The following is a 25,152-nucleotide window of genomic DNA, read 5'->3' as shown; positions in this document are numbered from 1 at the left end:
TCAATGCAACAAGTCCATCATATCATTGTGATTTCACAACTTCACATATGAATTTACTTAGTAAAAGTGTATTCAAACAGAGATTATCTAAACCAGTGGAACCAGCATGTCCAATCGATATCACCAAACTGGTCTTTCTTTACCAAACTGGGTGGTTCTATACGAAATCGATCAGTTCCCCTCTGAACACCAATTTTAAAATAATAATAATAATAATAATAATTTATAAGTGGAGCAACCTAATATTCAACCCTAGGGCCCTACTAATGTTATGTAATTAATGGCAATGTTAAATTCTTCAAACATTACCATTAATTATTTCAAGATGTTTGACAATGGTTCCAACCTCATTGGATTTCATATGGAGAAAGTAGAATTTTAGGTCCAGCTCAAACTAATTTTAAACTATTGGATTCTATAGTGTATGCTGGTATGGAACTAGCATTTAATCAAGAGCACCAAGCCCTCTATGTACCTTGATGTTAGAGCCATTGATTGTTGAACTCCTTTGTCATGACCCTAGTAAAAATATACCCATGACTCAAACAAAATCTCGAATTGACATGTTAAGTTTTTTCTATCTTATTTTAATGCACTTAGAGGGTGATCTTGATGATTGTAATCCAATAGGCAAAATGATTTCGATGATATGTAGGTATTGTTGAGAAATTTAGGGCATGAAAATTAGGTGATTTCTCTTTCAAGATAATTGCATGTGAATACTTTTTATTTCTTTAGATTAGGTTCTTCTTTTGACTTAGATTATTATAGTGTTCTTCATCAAATAGCTACCAAACCATAAACAATAGTGAGACAAGACACAAGATGTAGGCGATCAGCCAGGGCTAAAACCTCTCCAACTTGAGAGGAAAACCTAAACAAATTCTTCTTCTTATGGAAACTTCAAGTGACGAATAGCAAGACCAAGACCCTTGACACAACAACCTCTCCAAGACCAAGTGACAAGATCCTTCTTCACTGCTTCTTCTTCTTGCCCAAGTCAACACTAGTCAAACTACTTGCCTTCTTTTGGATTTCAACTACCCTTCATATTTCGGCCTTTTGTATCAGACTTGCAACTCTCGGCCTCCTCAAAAACCCTAGTTGCAGCATGTGTGAGAGATTTGTCCCTTAATTCCCTTCGCTTTAGGTGGAGACTCTTTCTTTTGCAATTCAGCTTGAGAACCAACTTGATTTTCTCCCTTGATTTGTCCTTCTAATGTGACTGTGATATCTCGGCTCCTCCTATAGTAAATAGCACCAATTCCCCGCACGTGTGAAGTATATTTGCCCAAAAACAAGTCGAAACTAGCTCAGTTTCCTTTTCTCCTTCCTTTGCTTGGTGATGAGCCTCTTCTCTTGTGTTCTTCGCACTTCTTTTCTATCCTTGATGCTTGATCAAATGGTGTCTCAATGGAGGTCGAGTCCTCACTATATATAGAGGATTGTCCATCAAAATAAGCCGACTTCACCTTGTGACTAGGCCGACATGCTTGTCTAGAATGATCTTCATCTCTTTTGAAGGCCGACATGAGGGAGTGCTTGTGACAAGGTCTTGGAGGGTTTGTGATACAAATAACTTCTCTTTTTACAATGTGTAACATGCCCAAATGGGTCTTCAATACTTGACATTGACTCAATAGACTTTATGACTTGATGACCAAACCTAATAGCTCACAATGGGAGCTTCAACTAAAATAAAATTCCTTGAGCATGAAACCCATGTCTCAAGCATAACAAAATAATTTTATTTTTCTTCTTTACATCAATTACATAAAATCATGATTACACATGTCATTATGAAGACCGAACCTAGTTACATATTTCAACACTTCCTCTTAACTAGGGAGGTATTCATTACTTATACAAGGTACTTGGACATTCTCAATCTGAAGAATTCTCATAAGAGTCGTCGGATTGGTAACCCATCTATACAGTGTCATATCATCCAGCATTGTCACATAGCAAGGCCTTGACTAACAACTCTATCTCTCCACAAGATCAAGCACAGTGCTGGCGAGACCAATGATTTATAGACACCCTCATCATTGTCTCTCTCGGAACATACCCCACCCGTGTTCTCGCAATTATGTTCCCCAGCCTGACTTGAATTGTGCACTTCGCATCTTCAAGCCTCGGGTTCTTCCCCTGGCTACTTGAACTGTGCAATGCGCAGAAGCCCAGCATCCCTTGACATCCAAAACTGCACAGTTGGATTTCTCAATGTCCATTCCCTCACCTTGACCCCACTATCTCCAAAAACTGCGCAGTCTTGTCCTTCAAGCTTCCCTGAATTGCGCACTGCGCAATCTCAGAGCTCAAGCTCTTCCCCCTGACTACTTGAACTGCACATTGCACAGTCACTGAGTCCCTCTTTCCAGCCTGTCACTTGTCCCAAGCTCAATTGTTGGATCAGAATGCATCATCTTAGACTAGGGGGTTTTCGGATTGATGTCATCTCGTCATGAGTGAATTGCAAGAACAGGTACACTATCATGTCATGGCAAGATGATGGAGGAGGAGGGAAGCATGCATAAAGACTCTCTTGTAGTTGAACTCACAAGTTGATCAATCGAGAGAAAGCAAAGGGACACAAGTTTGCAAACACCATCCTGTTGAAGAAAAGTGTAACTAGGTTCGGTATTTGTCAATGTAATTTTGATCTTTGTACTTGACAAGAAAAAGAAAAATTATTTTTATAATATTATATGAATGAGTTTCTTGCTCATTCCATAGGTCTAGGAAAGTCAAAGAGTCAAGATTATGTTAAAGATCTCTTTATGAGCATTTATGTAATGTACATAGGTCAACCTAGTGTCAAGAAGCCCTCCAAGACAAGCACCATTCTTCAACAAAGAAGTCTGCAAGATAAATAATGTACAAACACAGTCATGTCGGCCTGCAAATTAAATATAAGTCATGTCGGCTTGCATCAATGGACACACCTCTTCACACTATCATGTCGGCTAATTATGGAGGACGAACCACTATAAATACCCAACTAGGGTATCTGCAACACAACAATGCAAAAAACTCGGACTTGTCTGAGGTTTTCGGACATACCTCTCAAATATCAATGGAGATTTCAGTGGACAGTGTAACCTTCTTGGTGGTATCAATCTCGGCATAAATATGACAATAAAGTTCTCGATGCAAGGAGAACACAGTCACAAGGTATTAGTACAAGAAGAAGACACAGTCATGATCTCGGTGATGGAGATGATCTCAGGATCACACAGTAGTACACACAGCCTCAACATAATTATGGTGAAATGATTTCATAGTGATGATATCACTGTCTCGGCATACTGACTCGAGTCACAGTCTTGACATACTGTGATACATTTTGTCTCTACATATTTGTGACAAGAAGAAGCTCGGTGGTCACACCGTAATGCACTCTCGGCATACTGAACACAATCATGATCTCGGTCTCAGTAAAGAAGCAACAAGGATATAAGTGAAGAGGCAGCAATGGTGCAGTTGTAATAACCTCAATGTTGCAACAATGATTACCTCGATGAAGCAGCAGTGATGATGAAGAACCCAACAGTAACAAAGAAGAGGATTGGTGTCTTGGTCTTGGAGTGGCATAATAGGTCAAGGGTCAAGGTCTTGGTGTTCGTCAATTGAAATCTCTATAAGAAGAATTTTGTGCAGGTTTACCTTTCCAAGAGGGAGAGGTTTTGGCCCTGGCAAAAAGCTGAACATCTTGTGTTCTTGTCTCTTTGATCTGGTAGTAGTTTGATGAAGCAAACACACAGACTAATAATAAGAAGAAGATCAAGCTAAAATAAATTGTAAAAGCATTTCACAAATTGTTATCAAGTCTAGAAGAATCCTACTAATACTAATTGCCCTAGATTCTTCAACACATTCAAGACTAAAGATCATTGAAGATTCTGCATCACCAAGCCATGCGGAGGTGAAGAGAAAGCATATTCAAGAAGACATCCAACACTTAGCAGCAACAATGACTTGACATTGCCACATCATCAAGCAATCCATGTCAGCAGTGTCATGTCATGAGTGGTCATATGCCACATCACTATTGTGGACCATGTATATTGTATTCAAATGTATTGTAAAGTGGAAGTCCAAAGGACACACATGGATGTAAAGAGTCATGTAAGTTGGAAAGTCATAGGAAGTCAAACAGTCATGAGGGTAGTCAAAGAGTCACCCTTGGTTATATATACTCCCTCATTGTATGAGCAAAGGGCTTTTCACCTTGGCTCCTCTCACAAGGCATTAGAGAGATCAGCTAGTTCTTTGAGGAGCAAGGAGTGACTCCAATGCTCCACTATTGGGGCTAGTGATGTACATTGTAAACATGTGTCTTGGAACTTTTACTTAGCAGCAACAATGACTTATGACATTGCCACATCATCAAGCAATCCATGTCAGCAGTGTCATGTCATGAGTGGTCATATGCCACATCACTATTGTGGACCATGTATATTGTATTCAAATGTATTGTAAAGTGGAAGTCCAAAGGACACACATGGAATGTAAAGAGTCGTGTAAGTTGGAAAGTCATAGGAAGTCAAACAATCATGAGGGTAGTCAAAGAGTCACCCTTGGTTATATATACTCCCTCATTGTATGAGCAAAGGGCTTTTCACCTTGGCTCCTCTCGCAAGGCATTAGAGAGATCAGCTAGTTCTTTGAGCAACAAAGAGTGACTCCAATGCTCCACTATTGGGGCTAGTGATGTACATTGTAAACATGTGTCTTGGAACTTTTACTTAATAACAGAAGCCTTCAAGGCCAGCACGTTCTTCATGCATGGACTATGAATGTTTGTAAGACTATTCTGCAGATGTTTGTATTTCATGTTTGCTTTCACATGTGCTAAGATAGTTGAACTGTTTCGGTTATTTTAGTACTTATTTTATTGAGAATGTGTTGTGATGGTTGTTATCGTTGTCCCATCCTTGTGGACTATTCTACGGGATATTAGACATATCTTTCTCTATTTGTTGGTTGTAGCGGTCGTCGCACCCGTTGTGGACTATTTCGCTGGATGTTAGACGGATCTTTCTAGTTCATGTGTCTCTTTTCTTGGGTGGTACTATTACCTTTCACTTAGAGGCTCACTTTTCTCCCCTCTCCGCAGTAGAAAAACCTTGACACAGTTGCAATTGAACACTCACCAGGCACACCCCCTTGCTTTTTTGAAGATACCTTTGCACCCCTCTCTTGCTGTCAGTTAGAGCCAAGGCAAATCTTTAAGAATTCGGCAGCAGGGCCTTTATACCAAATGGGACTCCTACACCAAACAGTGTGAGGTCTAATTGGGACTTCACATCAAGGAGATCCCCTGAATGCTAGCGAGTCCAGCACCATCAACAGGGTTTTAGCTCATTTAAGGAATTGCCAATTAACTAATCCTAGTTAGTTGGCTCCCTTTCCTCCTATAATTTGCTAGTAACACTTAATTTGAAACCTAAGTGAAGTATCGTAATCATCTACAACCCTAGGTTAACAATAACAAGACCCTAAGATCCTAATTAACATAGTGGCTTTCCCTCTTCTTTAATCATATCTTGTTTTACCCTAGGGTTTCTCAATTTAGCCCTAAAAGTTCACTCTCCTCTCTTACCCTCTTAATAGTGTGTATGTGTCTGGGTGGTTATCCATCCCTACCTTAAAGCTACATGTGGAAGAACAAATATATTTGTTTGCTACATTTTGGTGACTCCACTGGCAAGTTAACCTAATCCATTGGATTATGAATATATCGGCTACTCTGGTATTGAAATTTGATGGAGATTTGGAAAGTGGACCTTTCCTATCAGAAATTATTCGATCTTATTGAGTTGATCGAACTCCCTATTTGGTTGTTGATTGAATGTTTCAACGGATCGATTTTTATGATCTCTTCTCCCTTCCCTGGACAAAAAAAAGATATAGATCATGAAGTAAGTCCATTCAGAGCCGAATTACGGACAACCTATTTTCTTTGTTTAGACAAAATTGATACACAAATCAAATACGTGATTCTATTACGATGTACTAAATATTTTAATATGAATGTACCATACATTTTACTTTGGTGATTACACCGGTGAGAAACAATCGAAATTAAGATGTGAAAAGAGAAAACAAAGGGCAAAAAAAGTTCACTTTTGAGATCACAATGGTTAAATATATAACTTGTTGCTATAGAAGGAGATAATGTTCGAGATTATATGTATCAACCGATGTAGAGTAGTTTACGTATATAGCCCGGACAGTGAGGTTGAGTAACCATTGTATATACCAGCGTAGCCAGTGTGCTTTACCGTAGCTGCTCTCTCTCGAAATGGGCTTTCAAAATATCGAACTGCTCCATCAAGTTCACGATTCACACAACTAGTAGCTACATTGTTGAGTTTACCACCGCGATAGTAGCAACTGTGGGAAACCGATAAACACACTACTACTCTATCTCAAACCAACAATAACGATACAAAACATGATAGCTACTGGTCGCTTGTGGTAGTCGTTGAGGTTGTTCAAAGTTGGTCAGCAGCAATTGGTCGTTGTCCGGATTCTTATCTTTCTTGTTCAACTTGTTAACCGGAGGTTTACCATGCACCTTACGAGTCGAATCCGGCTTCTGATTCTTATCCGAATTCTGACTCAGATGGGAAGAGGTACCCGAGGGTAAAGTCGTAGGTGGCAGGAACAAAAGGAACAATGTTGTTCTTAACTCAATTATGTGCTACAGCTAGGTGGTTCAAAGATGGGATTTGGTCATTACTAATACCTACAAGTAACTTGATTCTTGTGTTAGCAAAGGCTTGAAGAATTGCACGATCTACTCCATATATATTCTCAACTTTGAAATAGTTGTATTGCATTGGAAGAAGTGCATAGGGTGGGTGTTCTATCAACTCCTTGAATATTGAGGTCATTGTAATATATCAAGGTGTGAATTCTATCAACTCTGTATATGTTTGTCATTGTGAATTTTATGTTTTCTTATATATACATACAAGAAGCTTGAGCATAATTCCACTACAAAAAGTGCGATGGTGGGTAATGTAACAACTCTTTGTATATGTGTCTTTCATTGTGAATTATGTGCTTTGCTACATACATAGAAAGAAGAATTTATCATCTTCGTATATTGATCCCAATGGAATACATCAAGGTGAGAATTCTACTTTTTGTGAATAAATATTTTTTATTACATAAATTGATTAAGAGGCACCAAAATTCTTCTAAAGCACTTAGATGATGTAATATCAATAAATTGAAATTCATGATTTCATTAAAGCAACATCAAAATTATCAAATCGTTATGAAAAACAATATTTGTCCATTATTATACACTTTCCCCTTACTATGCAAATCCATGAAAACTCATGGTTTTTCTCAAATAGGATCAATTTACTTGATGTCTACATTTTTTGCCATTATGTTCTCTTCTATTGCTTCATCTCTTCATTAATTATTGTTATAATTTTTACTATATTCAAGATCTTAGTAATCCCCTAGATTATAATGTCCTCTAAATTACATGTCTCTCTAGGGACATTATATTCCTCCACTTGATCATCATTGCATGTCCTTGTCATCCATGGGTTAGTTGTTGATTTACATTCCCTTCTACTAGAGTTCCTTTGAGATTACAATGGTAGCAGGTAAGTGTTACTTGTTAGTATGAATACCATATCTCGTGTATCGAATTCATCTTATCACAAAGGAAGTTGGTTCTACTTATGACATACATGATATGACAGTTTGTACTTGTATTACTTATGCTAGGTTATGGCTTATTCATCTGCTTTGAGCTTATTGTTTAAGATGAGCTTAGCACTAGTAGTAATACGTGATCTGCTCTTAGTTTACCATTACTTTACATCTATTCCAACATAAGTAGTAGAAGTAAGCATAATGATTTAAGAGAGTCTAATCTATGTAAACACAGTAACCTGAATAAACAGAGATAGTGTGCATACTAGGCTAAATCTATCATTAATTTGAATTATGGAAACAACATATCTGTAATCACACTTAGTTACTAGCAGCTGTGATAAGACGTTTCATCATGTTTAATATGAGTATTAGGTATGAGCTTAGATAACCAAGCAGCTTCAACTAAGCTAAGCTTCATATATGATTAACCACCAGTATTCAGAGTATCTAGTAGTTTAAATACCATTGAACTAAGACTGATTCACTATATTGGTATATGTTTTAAAGTTTTACCAGTGTAAGCATTCCCATAACTAATACCTTGTTATTACTTGTACGTAAAACTGCTTATACTGATTGCACTCATAGTGATCTCCATATCTATTGCACTCACTCATATGCTTAGTTATACTAGTAAGCTTTGATCACTCATTAGTGTTGCTATTGATTAGCTTGTGTACAGACCACTTCTCATATTTGATTACGGATTTGCTTAAACTGATTGGTTAGGATAAGTAAATCAATTACACCTATATCTCTATAAGCATGTATTACTAGTATTACCATTAGATCACTGGTTATTTCTTGATGAAGATAACAGATTTGCATATCATTCCATGACCTTATTGAATTAGTCCCTAAACTCATGAACTGTTTAAGAGCTCTATCCTTCAATGTTGTCGGAAACAATCTCAATTTTGAGCGTTTAATAACTAACCATAAGATCTACAAATTATTTCAAATTCAAAGAGAAAGGTTTTCAGATCTTATAACCTCATACCATGGAAGTTGGAAAGGAAAGATGGAGGGATGTTCTTCATATGAACACTGATATCAATATCTTGAATGGGAAATCCAAGAGGATCTTCTTCATTGTCATCATCTCCATCCATTTAATATAAAAAATATATATATTATATAAAAATTCGCTCCCTAAACTGGGAGTTTCTGAAAATGTCGCTCCCGCTCCCAGGTAACCTTGCCCTTTACGCTAACCCTAGCCTTTAAATTGACCCATAATTCCTTTGACGTCGAGTCTTGAACTTACTCCATCCATTGCAAACCCTAGTTTGTCATATCATTGTCCAATGGATTTTGTAGGATCCTTGGGGGGCATTTAGCCTGAGATCCTTGGGTTACTTGATCCCTACGCCTTGCCAGAGAAGCCTCCCTTATGTTCGATTGTGTCCTTCACGAAACAGAGAGGAGTATTAAATGAAGTGACGGCACTAACACTCTCATGTGAAGCCTTACATTAGGTGCTAGATTTTATTGTAACATTGCCATCACATGTAAATAGGTTTCTTGGGCAATTAGGCAACCCAATCTATGTCTTGTTGAGGCCATCATTTATAGAAAGCAACCCTTTCTAGCACCTAGTTTAAACTTAGATCTTCATGACTAGGGTACGTCGAGTGTCCCCAACTACAACTCATTCATCTTTAGGAACATGAGTTTCTTCATGCACCTTGTCAACGCCACCAATTCTCATAACTCAATTCCTCTTCACCACTGAATCTCACAATGACTAGCATGGTCTCATCCTGTAACAGAAGTAAGACCACTAAACAACTTTACACAACCATACGATGAGTCACTTGATTATATATCTACCTAACATCTAAATCTAGTCTTGTTCAAGTGAGTCTATGATCTTCCTAATGAATCTTCCCCATGGCATCATCCACACACCCCTATAACGCATTCTCTTCATTGATAATGCTAGCCTCCTTGCAACCACTAAACCATCAAAAACACATGGAATTGAATAAGGGATATGCAAATGGTCAAATCTACTTTAAAAATCATGATTGTTGGGGTTGCTTTGCAATCAATGTGAGTGTAAGAAACTATAATGGCATCAATCTTATCACCTTAACTACCAATGATTCCAAAATCACATTGTCTAATGGATATTACTCATTGTGACCACCTAATGAAAATATGACAACCATGTATGCCATCTCCTCATGGGTAATTCTCATGATCTCCATGATAGTTACTGCATTCAAAATAGAGCCTAATGTTTGCTAGTCCAATTACTCCATAATATCAACATCTTGGGGCCACATATTTTCTCCTTCTATGCAAAATCAAGGACATTTAATACACAACATATTTCTTCCTGTTGTCATCTTCTCATAGTGTTTTGACCTCTCCCTTAAAGCAATCTTAATATGAGGGTTAACAATACCAATTTAGCTTGCAAAGCATGACAACAAAACATGGAGGCTTCTTATGTGAAAGAAGCTTCCCACTCTCTATATTTAGCAACACATATTTTTCGTGACCAAAAGCTTTATAATTCCAATTATCCTTTTATATCAACAAGACAAGTAAAGGTATTTATAAGGGTCAAGAAGAGGTTTTAAATTGTTGCTTTAAGCAAATTGAAGTTGTTGATGGGTTAAAATACAAAGAACATGAAAAACAAATCAACATAGGCCAACAAGAATCTTATTCTAAGTGAACAACCCCAATTGTGGCACTCCTTTAATTAAGGTGTCCAAGTGTCAACACGACAATTGTCTCAACCCTTAGATGGTATTCAACCTCCCCCCCCCCCACCGAGCAAGATGGTCTTTGTGGCAAGCACTCCTCTTCTATCTATACGACGAGTGGTTGCATCACCCTTAAGGCCTAGCACCCTACCTCCCCATGCCTAGCATTCCTCAAACTGTGTCCACAAAGTTAAGGGGGCACAAATTGACATGTGTCAAGCACCTTCATACAGGGGCCCATGTTAAATTTCCATGAAACTCTGCAAGTACCAAGATGAATAACTAAAAACAAGGCAACCAAATACTGAAACCAAATTTACTTTCATCAAGATATAGAGTTTCTTAACAACTTATAAGCAGCAGAATAAAACACCAGAGATAAAAACACATCACACAAATTGACATGCTTGTTTACCCAAGAAACCCAAATGGGAAAACCTGCTTTCTTTGTTGTGGTATTTTATTGATGAACTAGCCTCGACTTTCCCTGCAAGCCCCTGATCCCAACTCCTAAATCCTTGCACACCAACAGCCCCTATTTCCTTACGCACTTGGGCCTATTTCCTTGCGCACCAGATCTCCTATTTTCTAGCGCACTAGGCCCCTATTTCTATGTACACTTGGGCTCCTATTCTTTAGCGCAATTGCTCCTATTCTCTTGCGCATAATTGAGGATCAATTATGCGCACACACAACAAAGATTCTCTCACAAACTTGTGATGAATTATGCCTTTGTCGTTCTCTTTATAGGTAAACTTCAATCCATGAAAGGAGGCCCAACGTAATTTAGAACTTGGGTTCTGATTGCGAGTTAATTGAGAGTGTTACTAACTCTCCCTCCAATCATCACTGGAGTTGTTAACTCGTTCTCTCTCTAATCAACATTGGAGACTAATTTGCTCTAACTCAACCTGTAACTGCCACGTCATCATGTAGTCAAATTGATGAAGAGTCCACTTAACTGAAGCTCCAACTCTACACATGTAATCTTGGTGATTATTCCAGTAAACTGTAAAAACTCATCATCACTGAAGTCTAACTCGTGAGCTTGCACCCATGCCAAGAGAAAGACAAACCCGTGGTCTTTCTGGCTAAGGCACAAGCTAGAAGACCTTCCTCGCTACATTTTCAACATCCCACATGTGCCAAGGAGGATATGCATATGCCCACGTGTCAAATCAACCACTCCACATTTTCATACAACATGGGCACCCTCCTAGCCAAGCATCTCCAACTAGGTGCACCCCACTTGTCCATGTGGCAAAAGTAGATAAAAAGAGGCTTTGAGACAAAATGCCCATCGTTGAGATTGTCTCCCATGAAGTGCTATCCATCCAAGCAAAATGCTCCTCACCCAAAATGAAGAAAAAGTTGAAACAACCAAAACTAATAATCCCTCTTTGCAAGGATCATGTTCTCCACCGAATTAAGCTACTCCATCTTCACCTCAAACTTCCTCTCTACTAGGGGGCGCATCTATCTCATTGTTTCAATGACTCCATTTGTTAAAAGTTTATATGCCACAAAACCAACCTTACTGCACACACTCCATTGCATAAAATTTAGTGCTAACACCCCATAACTATAGATAGGAAACAACATACACAAAGCATTCATGCAAATCAAAAGTATTGACAGTATTTATGAAGGTTTGGCATAATTTGGAGTATTGTGAACTATTTAACAATGTTGGCATTTATTACCAAGACTGTGAACATCTTCAAGAAAGCCCACACGTACAAACTAAACTTGTTTGGCATAATCTAGGATATGCAAACTATTTCCTTTATCATATCCTAAGCAGTGTTGTGAAAATCGCGATAAAATGAAAAAATCGCGATTTTTTCCATCTGCCGATAAAATCGTGATAATTAAAAGAAAAAATCGCCAGATTTTTTTTTGCCGATTTTTATTGAAAAAATCGCGATAAAAACTTAAAAAATCATCGGGGGTCGCGATAGCATAGTTTTATAACGTTTTTTTTGGTTTTTTCATGCAATTTTTTTGAAAGAAACAAATAATTTTTGAGTGGGGCAGCTTAATGATCAAGTCTAGGCCCTAGTATGGATATGCTATTCATGGTAATGTTAAATTTTTAAAGTAAAAGTGACATTCTCCTTAATCTTCATTTTCATCCTTTTACTTAAATTTTTAACATTACCATGAAATGACTCAGGATGTTTGAGAGTGGTTCCAGCCTCAATGGATTTCATATAGAGAAAGTAGAATTTTAGATTTCATTTAAAATCCAGCAGACTTATCAGTTTTTCAGGATTTCAGGATTGGGAGATTGTAATGTTTCCAGGTGACACCACCTGCCCGGGCTACCCCTGCCACCAGTAGAGGACGTGGTCTACCTCCTATAGCTCCTACTTCCAGTTCTTCAGCTTCTATAGCACATCAGAGTCCACTGCCATCTGGCATCTCCACCAGCACAGGCACCAGCATCTACATCTAGAGGGAAAGGGAAAGCCGTGGCATTTTCTCGCAAGAGGGGCAAAGGAAATCAATAGGATTAGACTTTCATTTTAATGTATAAGACATTATGACATGATGAGATACATTATCATATTTTTTGTTGATATTTTGAGGCTAAGTTGGGACTCAGGAGTCAGGACTTACTATTCAGAACATGATTCAATGTTATGTGTGATTTTAGCGCTAGAAATGATATTAAACATCTTATATATTAGTTTTTTTATCATATTTATGTGTCAATGTATTTATTTTATGTTGTAGATGGTTTAGATATTAAAAAAAATGAAAAAAAATGAATATTTTTGTACCAAACGATTTTTTCCCGATTTTTTCCGATTTTTCCCTGATAATTCCGATTTTTTCCGATTTGTTCCCCGCACCGATTTAATCCTGATCACGATTTTCACAACATTGATCCTAAGCCATTTTGATTTCTATTGAGCAATAATTCTTCCAATCTCTAACAAACATCATGGAAAGATCATTACGTACTCTTCATGTTGCTCTTTTGCTTTTTGAAATTCACTTTTGCTATTACTGCTACCATCATTCTGTACTTGTCACTCATCTTCAATCATTGTTTCCTTCATCTCTTGACTACATGATTCCATCACAATCATATCTTCTCTTTCCTCTATATCAACCATCAATTTCTCCATATCACAATTAGCATCAACAATCTACAATATGCCTTGTCAAAAGTTGCATCAACGTTTTGCATGGTCTCATATTTATCGCATATTGCATCAAAGTATTACATAAGATCCTTTGTATCACATGTTGAATCAATCTATTGGATAAGTTCCTCTTTATGACAACTTATATCAACCTTTTGAATGAGTTCATCTGCATCACAAGTTGCATTAGTTTTATGTATTACATCCTCTATATCACAAATTGTATCAATCCTTTGTATGAGGTTATTAGCTGCAAATGTTGCATCGAGCATGTCATCAATTTAATTCTTTTTTTCTCTTAATTTTATATTAAGTGCATCAATGAATTGATCCTTCATATTTATTTGATCTTGAAGATAAATAAGCCAATTGTGCAATTCATTTTTATAATCTTGTAATTCCTTTCTGTAATGCATTTTGTAAATGCTATCATATTTTACCCATTATTTAATTATTCTCATGCTCGCTTGTACTCGCTCACTTACACTCGCTCCTCTTGTATCACGCTCACTTGATTTTACGTCACTTTAGGGTATCAAGTACTATCGATCATGCACCCAAAAGAGTGATTACAATGAAAAGGTTTTCAACTTTCCCCTTTTTAATACTCAAATTCTATGATTTATCCTTCAATCTTTACAATGCTATGTTGAATTTAATGCTTCAAAAGACTATTGTTACTTATATTTTGTCGATGCTCCTAGCAACTTTCTAACCTCTTGCTGCATGTAAATAATCAATTTGATTTTATTATCTTGTTGCTCCAAGTATGTGCTAGAACCAAATACAAAATAGAGTATCACACATCCAAAGCACAACGGAAAATGTCCTTAGACCATTTTAATCCATTTCAAGGTGGTCTAGGATGCTACTACCACTAAAAAAAAAACATTTTATTTATGGGCTTTCCATGATTACAATATTTCTCCTCCTGAATCAAAAGTTTCTAATCACCCTGGCACATTAAAGCATTTATTAATATTTTCCAAGACCTCACTTCACCTTTATTATGCCACCCAAGGCATGAAATCAAATTTCATGACATGAAATTAAAATTTTGCATAATGACAAAATTATCATATGGAAAGAAAAAATTACTTGTCACACTTCTCCTTTTACTTTCATACTACTTTGACAAAGCTTTTGATCCCTTTAGTCTCTCATTAACCATAAATAATTGAGCCCTTCATTTTCTACTTTACAACTCTTTTTCTCAAATGTGCATGGGGTATGTGGTTCAATTTGGAGACTACTCTCTCCTTTTATAGCTAGTGTGTAGAAGTTATATTGGTTTGCGGTCTCGTAGAAGTTACTACAAATCAACAAAGGCCCTCGAATGCCATCATTCATTCGTTTCAGTGATTTTAATGACTAGTTTTTCACTTGTTTTGGGATGAAGGGAGAAGAGAAAGAGTAGAGTCTTGTATTCTACACATGACTCGAAGAAAAGCAATCTTGCTTAAGAAGCCACCCAAACACTTCATCAGCTACCAAAATGACAGAGGGTTTCATGTATGCCCAAACCACAATCATTCAATGGGATTCCTCATAAGAGAAGTAGTCAATGTGGATCCGGTATAGTCTATTTTGAGAGCCTTCAACTAGATGAATCACAACAATTTCTTGACATCATCCATCGACATCACTAAGATGCCAGGGGATGAAACTCAACTCAGTCAGTGATATTGCTTGAAGAAGCAATTGTATCAATTTTGAAACACATAGGCCGATTGCTAGCAATGTTAGAAGACAGAACAATGTTGTATCTCAAATATGTGCCCAAGTGAATAGAAGTTAGAACAATAACTCACTATAATAGATCATTGCAAGATATAGACCAAATAGACTAAATCGACAAGAGATATATATATATATATATGCATGAAACAATTGACAATATAGATATCGGATCGATATTCAAAACTATTTTCTCAAATAAATTTTGGTCCCAATGCAAATCATTGATGTTGGGAGAATCATTAGATTTTAGATCTATGGGCCCATGGGATATCTTTCATCTAAATATTTTCATAGGTGTGCACTCATATTCTTCATACTGCAAAGTTCTTAACAACTGATCCTTTTTCAATTGCCCACACTTGTAACTACATACATGCTCTCTTAAGATTTCAAGCATATAATAGACAAGTAACAAATAAACTAATTTGGATCTACTCAATACATAATTACCAGCAAATTAAGCAATCTTCATCTTACAAATTTATGGGTCAAGCATGCCCTCCTTATTGATGTGAGTGGTAGCCTCAAAAGGTTCTCTACATCGGCTTGGTGTCTTAGCAAGTGGAAGACATTATTTGCCTCCTCTAGTACAATAATTAAAGTAAATTAATTATTGTGGACTATTGGGTTATTTTCTAAGGATAAATAATTTAATTGTTTAAGTGACTTAGAAATAATCTCAACCGTTGATCTCCAAGGTGGTTCTAGAAGGGAGATTGGGGTTAGGAATTTGGACTCAATGAAGATTATAAATGTTGAAAAATGTGTAACTAGGTTCGGTCTTCATAAATATGAAATGTACTTTGATTCTTGTATATTGTAAAATGAAAGAAAAATTATTATTGCTGTTTTGAAGCATGGGTTTCATGCTCAAGGTCTTTTATTTTAGACGTCAGAAACCCATTGAGTGCTTCTATGGTTTGTCCTATGTCAAGAAGTCAAAAGAGTCATTGTCATATGATGAAGACCCCATCGGGCACATTGTAACTTGTAGAAGAAATATTTTTGTATTTAAAAGTGTCAAAATACCCTCCAAGACCAAGTCGGTCTGCCAGCTAAGAAGTTGGCCTAATTTGAGGTACTTCGTCCACCTTGGAAGCCTATATATAGGAGGGAACTCGACCTCCTATGGACACAATTCACTCTCTCATCATGCAAGCGAAGGAGAAGAAGAAAAAGGCTAGTGAAAGAAGAAGGATGGAGATCAAGCGATTGGGTTATTTCTCTCTCTCATCACACGTGAGAAGAAAGGAGACTAGGGTTTCTGTTGTTGGGTTAAGGTTTTGTTATTGTAGGATCGAACTTGGAGAAAGTGCATAAAGAAGGTCCAAGGAAGGCTCATTAGGTCATCCTCAAGCCCTAGAAGAAGGAGAAACTCAAGAGGTGGTCTCAAGAAGCCTTGGAAGCCCTAAATTACCTCACACATGTGGAAGCAGCTGTTGCTAAAAGGGCCGAAAATTTCAAACCTACAGTGGAGGCCAAAATTTTGTAGTTGGGGGTCAAAGTTGTGCTAATGGAAGAGATTTGACTAGGTTTGACTTGGACAAAGGAAGCACATCATCAAGAAGGTCGGACTTGGTATTGGAAGGGTATTGGTCTTGATCTAGAGGTCTTGGAATTCGTCAATTGAAGAATCTATAAGAAGAGAAGAGATTTGTGGGTTTTCCTCTCAAGTGGAGAGGTTTTGGCCCTGGTTTGCAACCTATATCTTGTGTTCTTGTGTACTATTGATCTTCTTGTTTTGATACTTGTTTGATGATAAGAATAGCATAAGAATACAAGAAGAAGTTAATAAGTAGGAAAAGAAAAAAGACATCACAAGCAATTATCTAGTATAAGAGAAATCATCCTAACTATTGCCCTATAGATTTCTCAACATGGTATCAGAGCTAAGGTTGGCTAAGGGCATGATGAAGATCACTACATCCTTGAAGAAGTCTTTGAAGAAGTGTTATGAGGTAGCAAGTCATCTCAAGAAAGGTATCAAGGCATTGTGGAATCTCATATTATCCATCAAGAAGAGTATGATCAAGATGAAAGGTGAAGCCTTATTCTCAGCACTCACTGGCACATTTGAAGACGAGAATATTTGGTTAATCAACAGTGGAGCATCACTATATATGACAGGTGAGCACAAGCAACTAAAGACCTTATCAAGAGGAAAATCATCTTACTTCGTTGAGCTTGGTGACAAGAAGAGTTATCCTATAAGAGGAATTGGATCAACCTCATTGGAACTAGAAAATGGAGGAAGTATTCATCTCAACAACATTCTATTTGTTCCAGGTTTGCAAAAGAATCTAATTTCTATTTCATGTCTAGAAGATAAGGGAGATAGAGTCGCTTTTATAAATGGAAAGGTTGTAGTATGGGATAAAAACTCTAGCATCGAAAATGCAAAGATGATTGGGATTCATGAAGGAAGACTCTACAGATTACTAACTCCTTTCTCTCAAGCTTTGGTTCACATTGAAGTAAGCCCATGTGAACTTTGGCATAGAAGGTTGGTCACCTTCACTACAAAATCTTACCAATTCTAAATTCAATGGTGAATGGCATCCCCGAACTCAAGGAGGATCAAGGAGTATGAAAGGGATGTGCATTAGGAAAAAATGTCAAGAGACAATTTGGAAGCAGTGCTTCAAGGTCAAAAGAAATTCTGGATCTCATTCATTTCGATGCCTGTGGTCCTATGTCTACAAAGTCTCTTGGAGGTCATCTAAACTATGTGACATTTATTAATGACCATTCAAGGAAAACTTGGGTTTACTTGTTGAAATCCAAGGATGAAGTATTCATCAAATTCCAAGAATTTAAAGCTAAAGTGGAGAACCTTACAGAAAGAAGAATAAAGATTTTAAGGTTCGATAATGGAGGAGAATATACTTCAAAGGAAATCATAGCTTTCTGTAAGGAGTCTAGGATTAAGGTGGAGTTGATAGTCCCATACAATCCCGAACAAAATGGAGCTGCAGAACGAAAGAATTTATCTATTGAAGAAAGTGTAAGAGTCATGTTACATGATCAAGATTTGCTAAAATTTATGTGGGGTGAAGCAACAAAGACTTTCGTATATATTCAAAATCGAAGTGCTCACAAATCACTAGACAACAAGACTCTTGAAGAAGCATTCACTGGAAAGAAATCAAGCGTGGACCATCTCCGAATATTTGGTTGTCCTGTCTATATTCACATACCGAAGGATAAAAGAAAGAAATTGGATCCTACAAGCATAAAAGGAACATTTGTTGGCTATAGTAATACTTCAAAGGCATATAGGATCTACATAAAGGAAGGGCACCAAATAGAAGTTAATTGAGATGTGATATTTGATGAAAGTATTGCATTTAAGAAATCAAAAGACCTCCCAATGGACTCTGATGACGAAGAACTTCCTATATTTGAAGAGGAATGTACCAAGGAGGAAGAAGATTCAAATCATGAAAATGAAGGTTCCAGTGAACCCGTGCAACCTATGGTCATCCCTGAAAATAGAAAGAGACCTAACTGGTTGAAATCTACTCTTTTAGATGCATAGGGACATGGAACGGCCAAAGGCACATTTAGGGAAAGTAAGAAGCCCAAAAGATATTTTGGGTATGCATCCTATATGACAAAGTTAATAGAAGCAGAAGTTAGAACCATCGACCTTTGAAGAGGTTGTCAAACATCAAGAATGGAAAGATGCCATGAATGAAAAGTATCAACCAATAATGAAAAATGGAGTTTGGGAGATTGTGCCTAGGCTTGAAGACAAATTTGTGGTAACTTCCAAGTGGCTCTACAAGATTAAACATGCAACAGATGGAGGTATTGATAAATATAAGGCAAAATTTGTGGCTAGGGGCTTCTCCCAACAGGAAGGCATTGATTATGAAGAGACATTTGCACCTACAACAAGGTATACGACAATATGTTCATTGGTCTCTTTGGCAGCATCGATGGGATGGAACATCCATCAAATGGATGTCAAGACTGTGTTCCTAAATGGCACTATTGACAAAGAAGTCTATATAGAGCAGCCCTTGGGATTTGAGATAAAAGATAGAGAAACTTATGTATGTTTGTAGGTTAAAGGCATCGTATGGCCTTAAGCAAGCACCAAGGGCATGGTATGCAAGGACGGATGCATACCTACAAAGATTGGGCTTCTTGAAGAGTTTTGTTGATCTGAATCTCTATATCAAGGTTGTGAAGGATGAGCCCATAATCATTCTTCTATATGTGGATGATCTTCTCATGACAGGTGTGGAAGGTCATATTCAAGAGTGCAAGAAGCAACTGGCAGCAAAATTTGACATGAAGGATCTAGGGCTGATGCACTATTACTTGGGACTAGAAGTTTGGCAGGGACCTGATGAGATTTATCTAGGTCAAGGAAAGTATGTGATCGAGATGCTGAAGAGGTTTGACATGATGGATTGCAAACCTATGACAACTCCCATGATCACAAACTTGAAAAGGCTAAGAAGTTCTGAATCAAGCCTAGTGGATCCAACCAGGTATAGACAATTGATTGGCTCACTGATGTACTTGGTAAATACTCGACCAGACATTTGTTTTGCAGTGAATGTTCTCAGTCAGTTCCAGGTAGAGCCCAAGCATGATCATTGGATAGCAGCCAAGCATATACTAAGATATTTGCAAGGAACAATCCACTACTGCCTGAAGTATGATAAGAGGAATGATGTCCACTTGATTGGATATACAGATTCTGACTAGGGAGGTAGTGAGCAGGATGGAAGAAGCACTACTAGAGGATGTTTTAGTTTGGGATCCTCCATGGTCTCCTGGATGAGCAAAAAGCAAGAATCGATTGCTTTGAGTAGTGTTGAGGCTGAATATATTGCAGCCTATGAAGTAAGCAAAGAAGTTGTCTAGTTGAGGAAGTTGTTGTCCGACTTGTTTGAAGGACCAATGGACCCTACAGTGACACATTATGACAACACCAGCTATATAAGGTTGTCTGAAGACCCAGTGTTTCATGGAAAGACAAAACACATAAATAACAAGTATCACTACATTCAGACGCTGGTGCAGGATGGAGTGTTGCAGCTACAATATATCTCCACTGATGAACAGGTAGTTCACATTTTGACAAAATCTCTTCCTAACAAGAAGCTTGTGTACCTGAGAGACAAGCTTGGACTGATTGATATATCCTCCCTAGTTGAGAGGGAGAGATAGACACATCATTCTTATCTTCACTTCGGGAAGAAAGAATGGAGGATTGGGTAAGCATCTGGCATCTGATACTCTATGAGGATGAGGTAGGGCATCCAAGATAAGCGAAGTTGTAGAGGACCGATATTCTTTGAGGATTGGGAACCCAAGATAAGAATAGTCCTAGAAGGACATACCCTGTGAACACCCGGATGGGGTATGTGCCTTGACAGACAATGATGATGGTGTCTATCAGTGATTGGACTCGCCAGCATTGAGTTATGATCTTGTGGAGAAATAGAGTTGTTAGTCAAGGCCTTGCTATGTGACATTGCTAGTTGGTATGATGCTAAACAAATGGTTTACCAATCCGACCCTTCTTGTGAGATCTCTTCAGATTGAGAATGTACATGTACCATTTATGAATACCTCCCTAGTTAAGAGGGAGTTGTTGAAAAATGTGTAACTAGGTTCGATCTTCATAAATTTGAAATGTAGTTTTGTTTCTTGTATATTGTAAAATGAAAGAAAAATTATTGTTGTTGTTTTGAAGCATGGGCTTCATGCTCAAGGTCCTTTATTTTAGAGGTCAAGCACCCATTTAGTGCTTCTAGGGTTTGTCCTAGGTCAAAAAGTCAAAAGAGTCATTGTCATATGATGAAGACCCCATCGAGCACGTTGTAACCTGTAAAAAGAATTATTATTGTATTTAAAAGTGTCAAAATACCCTCCAAGACCAAGTCGGTCCAATTTGAGGTACTTCGTCCACCTTGGAAGCCTATATATAGGAGGGAACTCGACCTCCTATGGACACAATTCACTCTCTCATCAAGCAAGTGAAGGAGAAGAAAAAGGCTAGTGAAGGAAGAAGAAGGACGAAGATTAAGAGATTAGGTTATTTCTCTCTCTCTCATCACACATGTGAAGGAAGGAGACTAGGGTTTCTGTTGTTGGGTTAGGGTTTTGCTGCTGCAGGATCGAACTTGGAGAAAGTGCAAAAAGAAGGTCCAAGGAAGGGTAATTAGGTCATCCTCAAGCCTTGGAAGAAGGAGAAACTCAAGCAAAGCTGTCATGAAGCCTTGGAAGCCCTAAATTACCTCACACTTGTGGAAGCAGTTGTTGCTAGAAGGGCATAAAATTTCATACCTACAGTAGAGGCCGAAATTCTGTAGTTGGGAGTCGAAGTAGTGTTGCTGGAAGAGATTTGACTAGGTTTGACTTGGACAAAGGAAGCACATCATCAAGAAGGTAGGACTTGGCCTTGGAAGGGTATTGGTCTTGGTCTAGAGATCTTGGAATTCGTTAATTGAAGAATCTATAAGAAGATAAGAGATTTGTGGGTTTTCCTCTCAAGTGGAGAGGTTTTGGCCCTGGCTTGCAGCCTATATCCTGTGTTCTTGTATATTGTTGATCTTCTTGTTTTGATAGTTGTTTTATGATAAGAATAACATAAGAATACAAGAAGAAGCTAATAAGTAAGAAAAGTAAAAAGACATCACAAGCAATTACCTAGTATAAGAGAAATCATCCTAACTATTGCCCTATAGATTTCTCAACAATAAAGAGAGCCTAGCGAAGAGGTGAAGACACAAGACAAAGAGCACAAGTTGTGTGAGCGAGTCATCATGAAGAAAGAGTGATTTTCTCTAAAGTGCAAGTGGCTCAGTGGACCAATGCACTAAGAAGAAGTGTGAGTGGGTTCATGCGAATTCGGGAGGCCCAGTAGGAGGAGATTGCAAAACCACGTTACCATAGGGAGATTGTATTTATTTGGAGCAAGTCGAGTTGTCGGAGTGCTGGGGTTTTCCAAATGTGCATTAGTGGCAGGGCGCAGACCAAGTTGTTGGAGAGCACAAATCGACTTGTTGGAGGGTGCAGATCGACTTGTTGGAGGTCGACTTCTTCAAGCCGATTTCAATCGGAGGCAGAATTCCTTGAGGCTGATTTACCTAAGTCGAATTTATTCTGAGGGAGCCAAGTTGCAGGTTCCAGATTTGTATTTTTCCTTGTATCTCTGTGGGCCCAAAAACCCAGATTTTCCAAATAATGAAATGACGGAGAATTGTTATGGGTTAATTACTTTTGCAATGTGATTGATCTCTCTGGTTTATTTCCGCAGCATATTTTTTTCCTAGAAGTTAAAAATTCAAGTAATTTTATTTTTCAGCAAATCGGTGTTTATGTGGGTAAATAAATAAATTGTTGGGGATAAATTAATTTGCCGTGAGAAAATAAATCTGGCCAATATTAGAAATTTAACAATCCTAAATGCTCTCTTCACCATGGTTCTGATAAAACTCATCGCGACTCTGAACTGCAACACCAATTTGATTCAAATATAAGAATTGATGTGATCTTGTAGCATGCATTGGGCAGAACTGCTGAAAAACCTTGATTTGGCACAGGTTGCAACAATAGACAGTCGAGATTTGTTGACAACACCCTAGATATGTGTTGAGTCGAGATTTGTTGACAACATCCTAGATATGTGTTGTGTGCACAATATCACCATAAGTATTGGATTTCTTCCTTCAAGGATCTAGCATTCTCAAACTGCTACTCTTCAAATGCTCCATACGCTTTCTTATTTTCAATTCTGGTGGCTTCCCTCATCTCAGGCCAATCAATTTATTAGCAGCAACCACCTCTCATGGATAACTACCATGAAGGATTTATGACTCACAACACATAACCTTAGTTAGCTGGCTTCAAAAGTTTGGAACCTCCAAGATTTAACTGCGATAAGTTGGTAACCATGCTTGCTAGAGGGTACTTCGTTTTGCTTTTCCAATTCAAAAGATAAAGGCACAGTCGTTAAAGGGGTTCCCAAGATTCACTAGAGGAGAAAGGTTGTTTTAGAATTCAACCCATTGGAAGAGTCTCACAACCTCTGCTTAGGAGAGTACACCAAACATGCCCTGAGAATTATGGCATGGGTGAGCCGTGAGATTTTGAAACCATGTGAAATACCTTAGGAAGATTGTTTTCTAGAGGTTTTAAAATTCAATAAAGACAAGATAGCTCATTATGCTAGTAATTGTGCACATATTCTAAGAGAAGGGGCTTTCAACTTGCCTCTTAACTTATATCATCATGATCATTCCTAGATGCAAGCAGTAGACTATGAAACATATCGACATGCAGAATATATTTGGAAACCTTGTCAAAACTCTTAACAAAGAAAAAGCAAGAGGCCTTAAAGACAAGTAAACTGAAATAGAAGAAAGTAGCAAAAAGTAGAGGGCAGAAGGAAGGCAGCAATGCAGGAGTACACCCAGAGTCCAGACTACTGAAGAGCAATCAAAGGACAGCATTCAGCCTAGCCATACAACTAGAAGAGGAAGGAAACAGAACAAACTAGTACCAAAAGAACAACCTAAGGAACAGCAAATGGCTAACAAAAGGAATTGTCCGATCTGGACCAAAACAGTGTTAATTTCTTTAACCCCAATCATCAGCAATTTATTAAAATAGTAAGTACCTTGCTGTAAATTAATTTACTGCAAATCTACTGAATAAAAAGCACTGCTGAGATTTTAACACAAATAAAAAGATAAGTGGAAGCAAAATAATACACCAATTTCAAACACATGCACACAGATTTCTGCCCTTCAAATCTGTTGTTTCATTAATGTATTCTTCAACATACATGGGCTCCCATCCTGAGAATATGGCCCTCTCAGGAAAAACAGAAATACAGCAAAAACAGAGTTATTCCAGCTGATCAAACCCTCTACAGATCTGTCATTCGACCTTGATTGGCTTATCTGGATCCTTCTCCCTTCTTACCCTTTGCACTCTTCCTCGGATTCTGCACACTTGGATGAATGTCCTTCTCCACCCAATCACTGAGATCTCACTATTTCACTATCTTGTGCTAACTAGATGTGTTTGAGACTTGAGTTATTGACCAAATCCACAACCCTAATCTCCAAAGTGATTGACGGTTGAGATCAGATCTCAACATCAATAATTGGAATCCATCTAATTCACTAATGCAAATAACCTTTGCATTTCATCATATTAATACTTTTTCATATAAAAGTCAATTACTTTAATAATTCCATTAAGTAAAGTAATTGCTAAGGTTAAGGGTCCTTTGGACAACTTCCACACGTCTAGACACTTAGACCTGTGCGGAAGTACCTGTCTGATGCTATTATCATCAACAAACAGAAGTTTAAAAACAAAATAAGATTTTGGGGGAGCACAGGGTTTAACATTTGGTACCAGCAACAGAGAATCATGGAGAGACTCTTTTACTTTAAGAAGAGAAGAGGAAAGAAAAAAGTTGAAGATGGTCCTCTTTAGTTGGGCACTGATTTATTATAATAAATTCATAATGCTTCCAAATGGAATTACAGCTAGAAAGAGAAAATGAAAATCAAAGAAATCAACAAAGAAAGCTCTACATATACATGGGCGGAAATCAACAAACAAACCAAGCAGTGGCATCCACCAGCTGCTCATCAGCAATCCACCTTGTTGAAACTTATGATATGTAAGTCAGTAGGCCATAATGCCACGCGTAGATGTACTTCTTAACAATAAGCTGGGACATATCAACTTTGGGAAATGGAATTTATTTGTTGTCTTTTAGTTGTTAAATCTGTAAAAAAAAGTGTTTCAACTTTCACCCTTGTTGCAAAGATGTTTGATTCAATGGTCGAATAATTCTATATTTT

At 37.7% G+C, this 25,152-nt stretch overlaps 1 protein-coding gene across 1 annotated transcript in view; it reads right to left on the bottom strand.

Annotated features, from left to right (window-relative positions):
- Nucleotides 1-25,152, bottom strand: part of BUG22 (cilia/flagella-associated protein) — an 82,605-nt gene that overhangs the window by 26,892 nt on the left and 30,561 nt on the right. The window lies entirely within an intron of this gene.

The sequence above is a fragment of the Pinus tabuliformis genome, chromosome 6 (assembly GCF_031772625.1).
Source record: "Pinus tabuliformis cultivar Carrire ecotype Pingquan chromosome 6, CPIR1, whole genome shotgun sequence".
In the NCBI taxonomy this organism is placed as follows: Eukaryota; Viridiplantae; Streptophyta; class Pinopsida; order Pinales; family Pinaceae; genus Pinus; species Pinus tabuliformis.
This window is presented reverse-complemented; position numbering and strand designations above follow the sequence as displayed.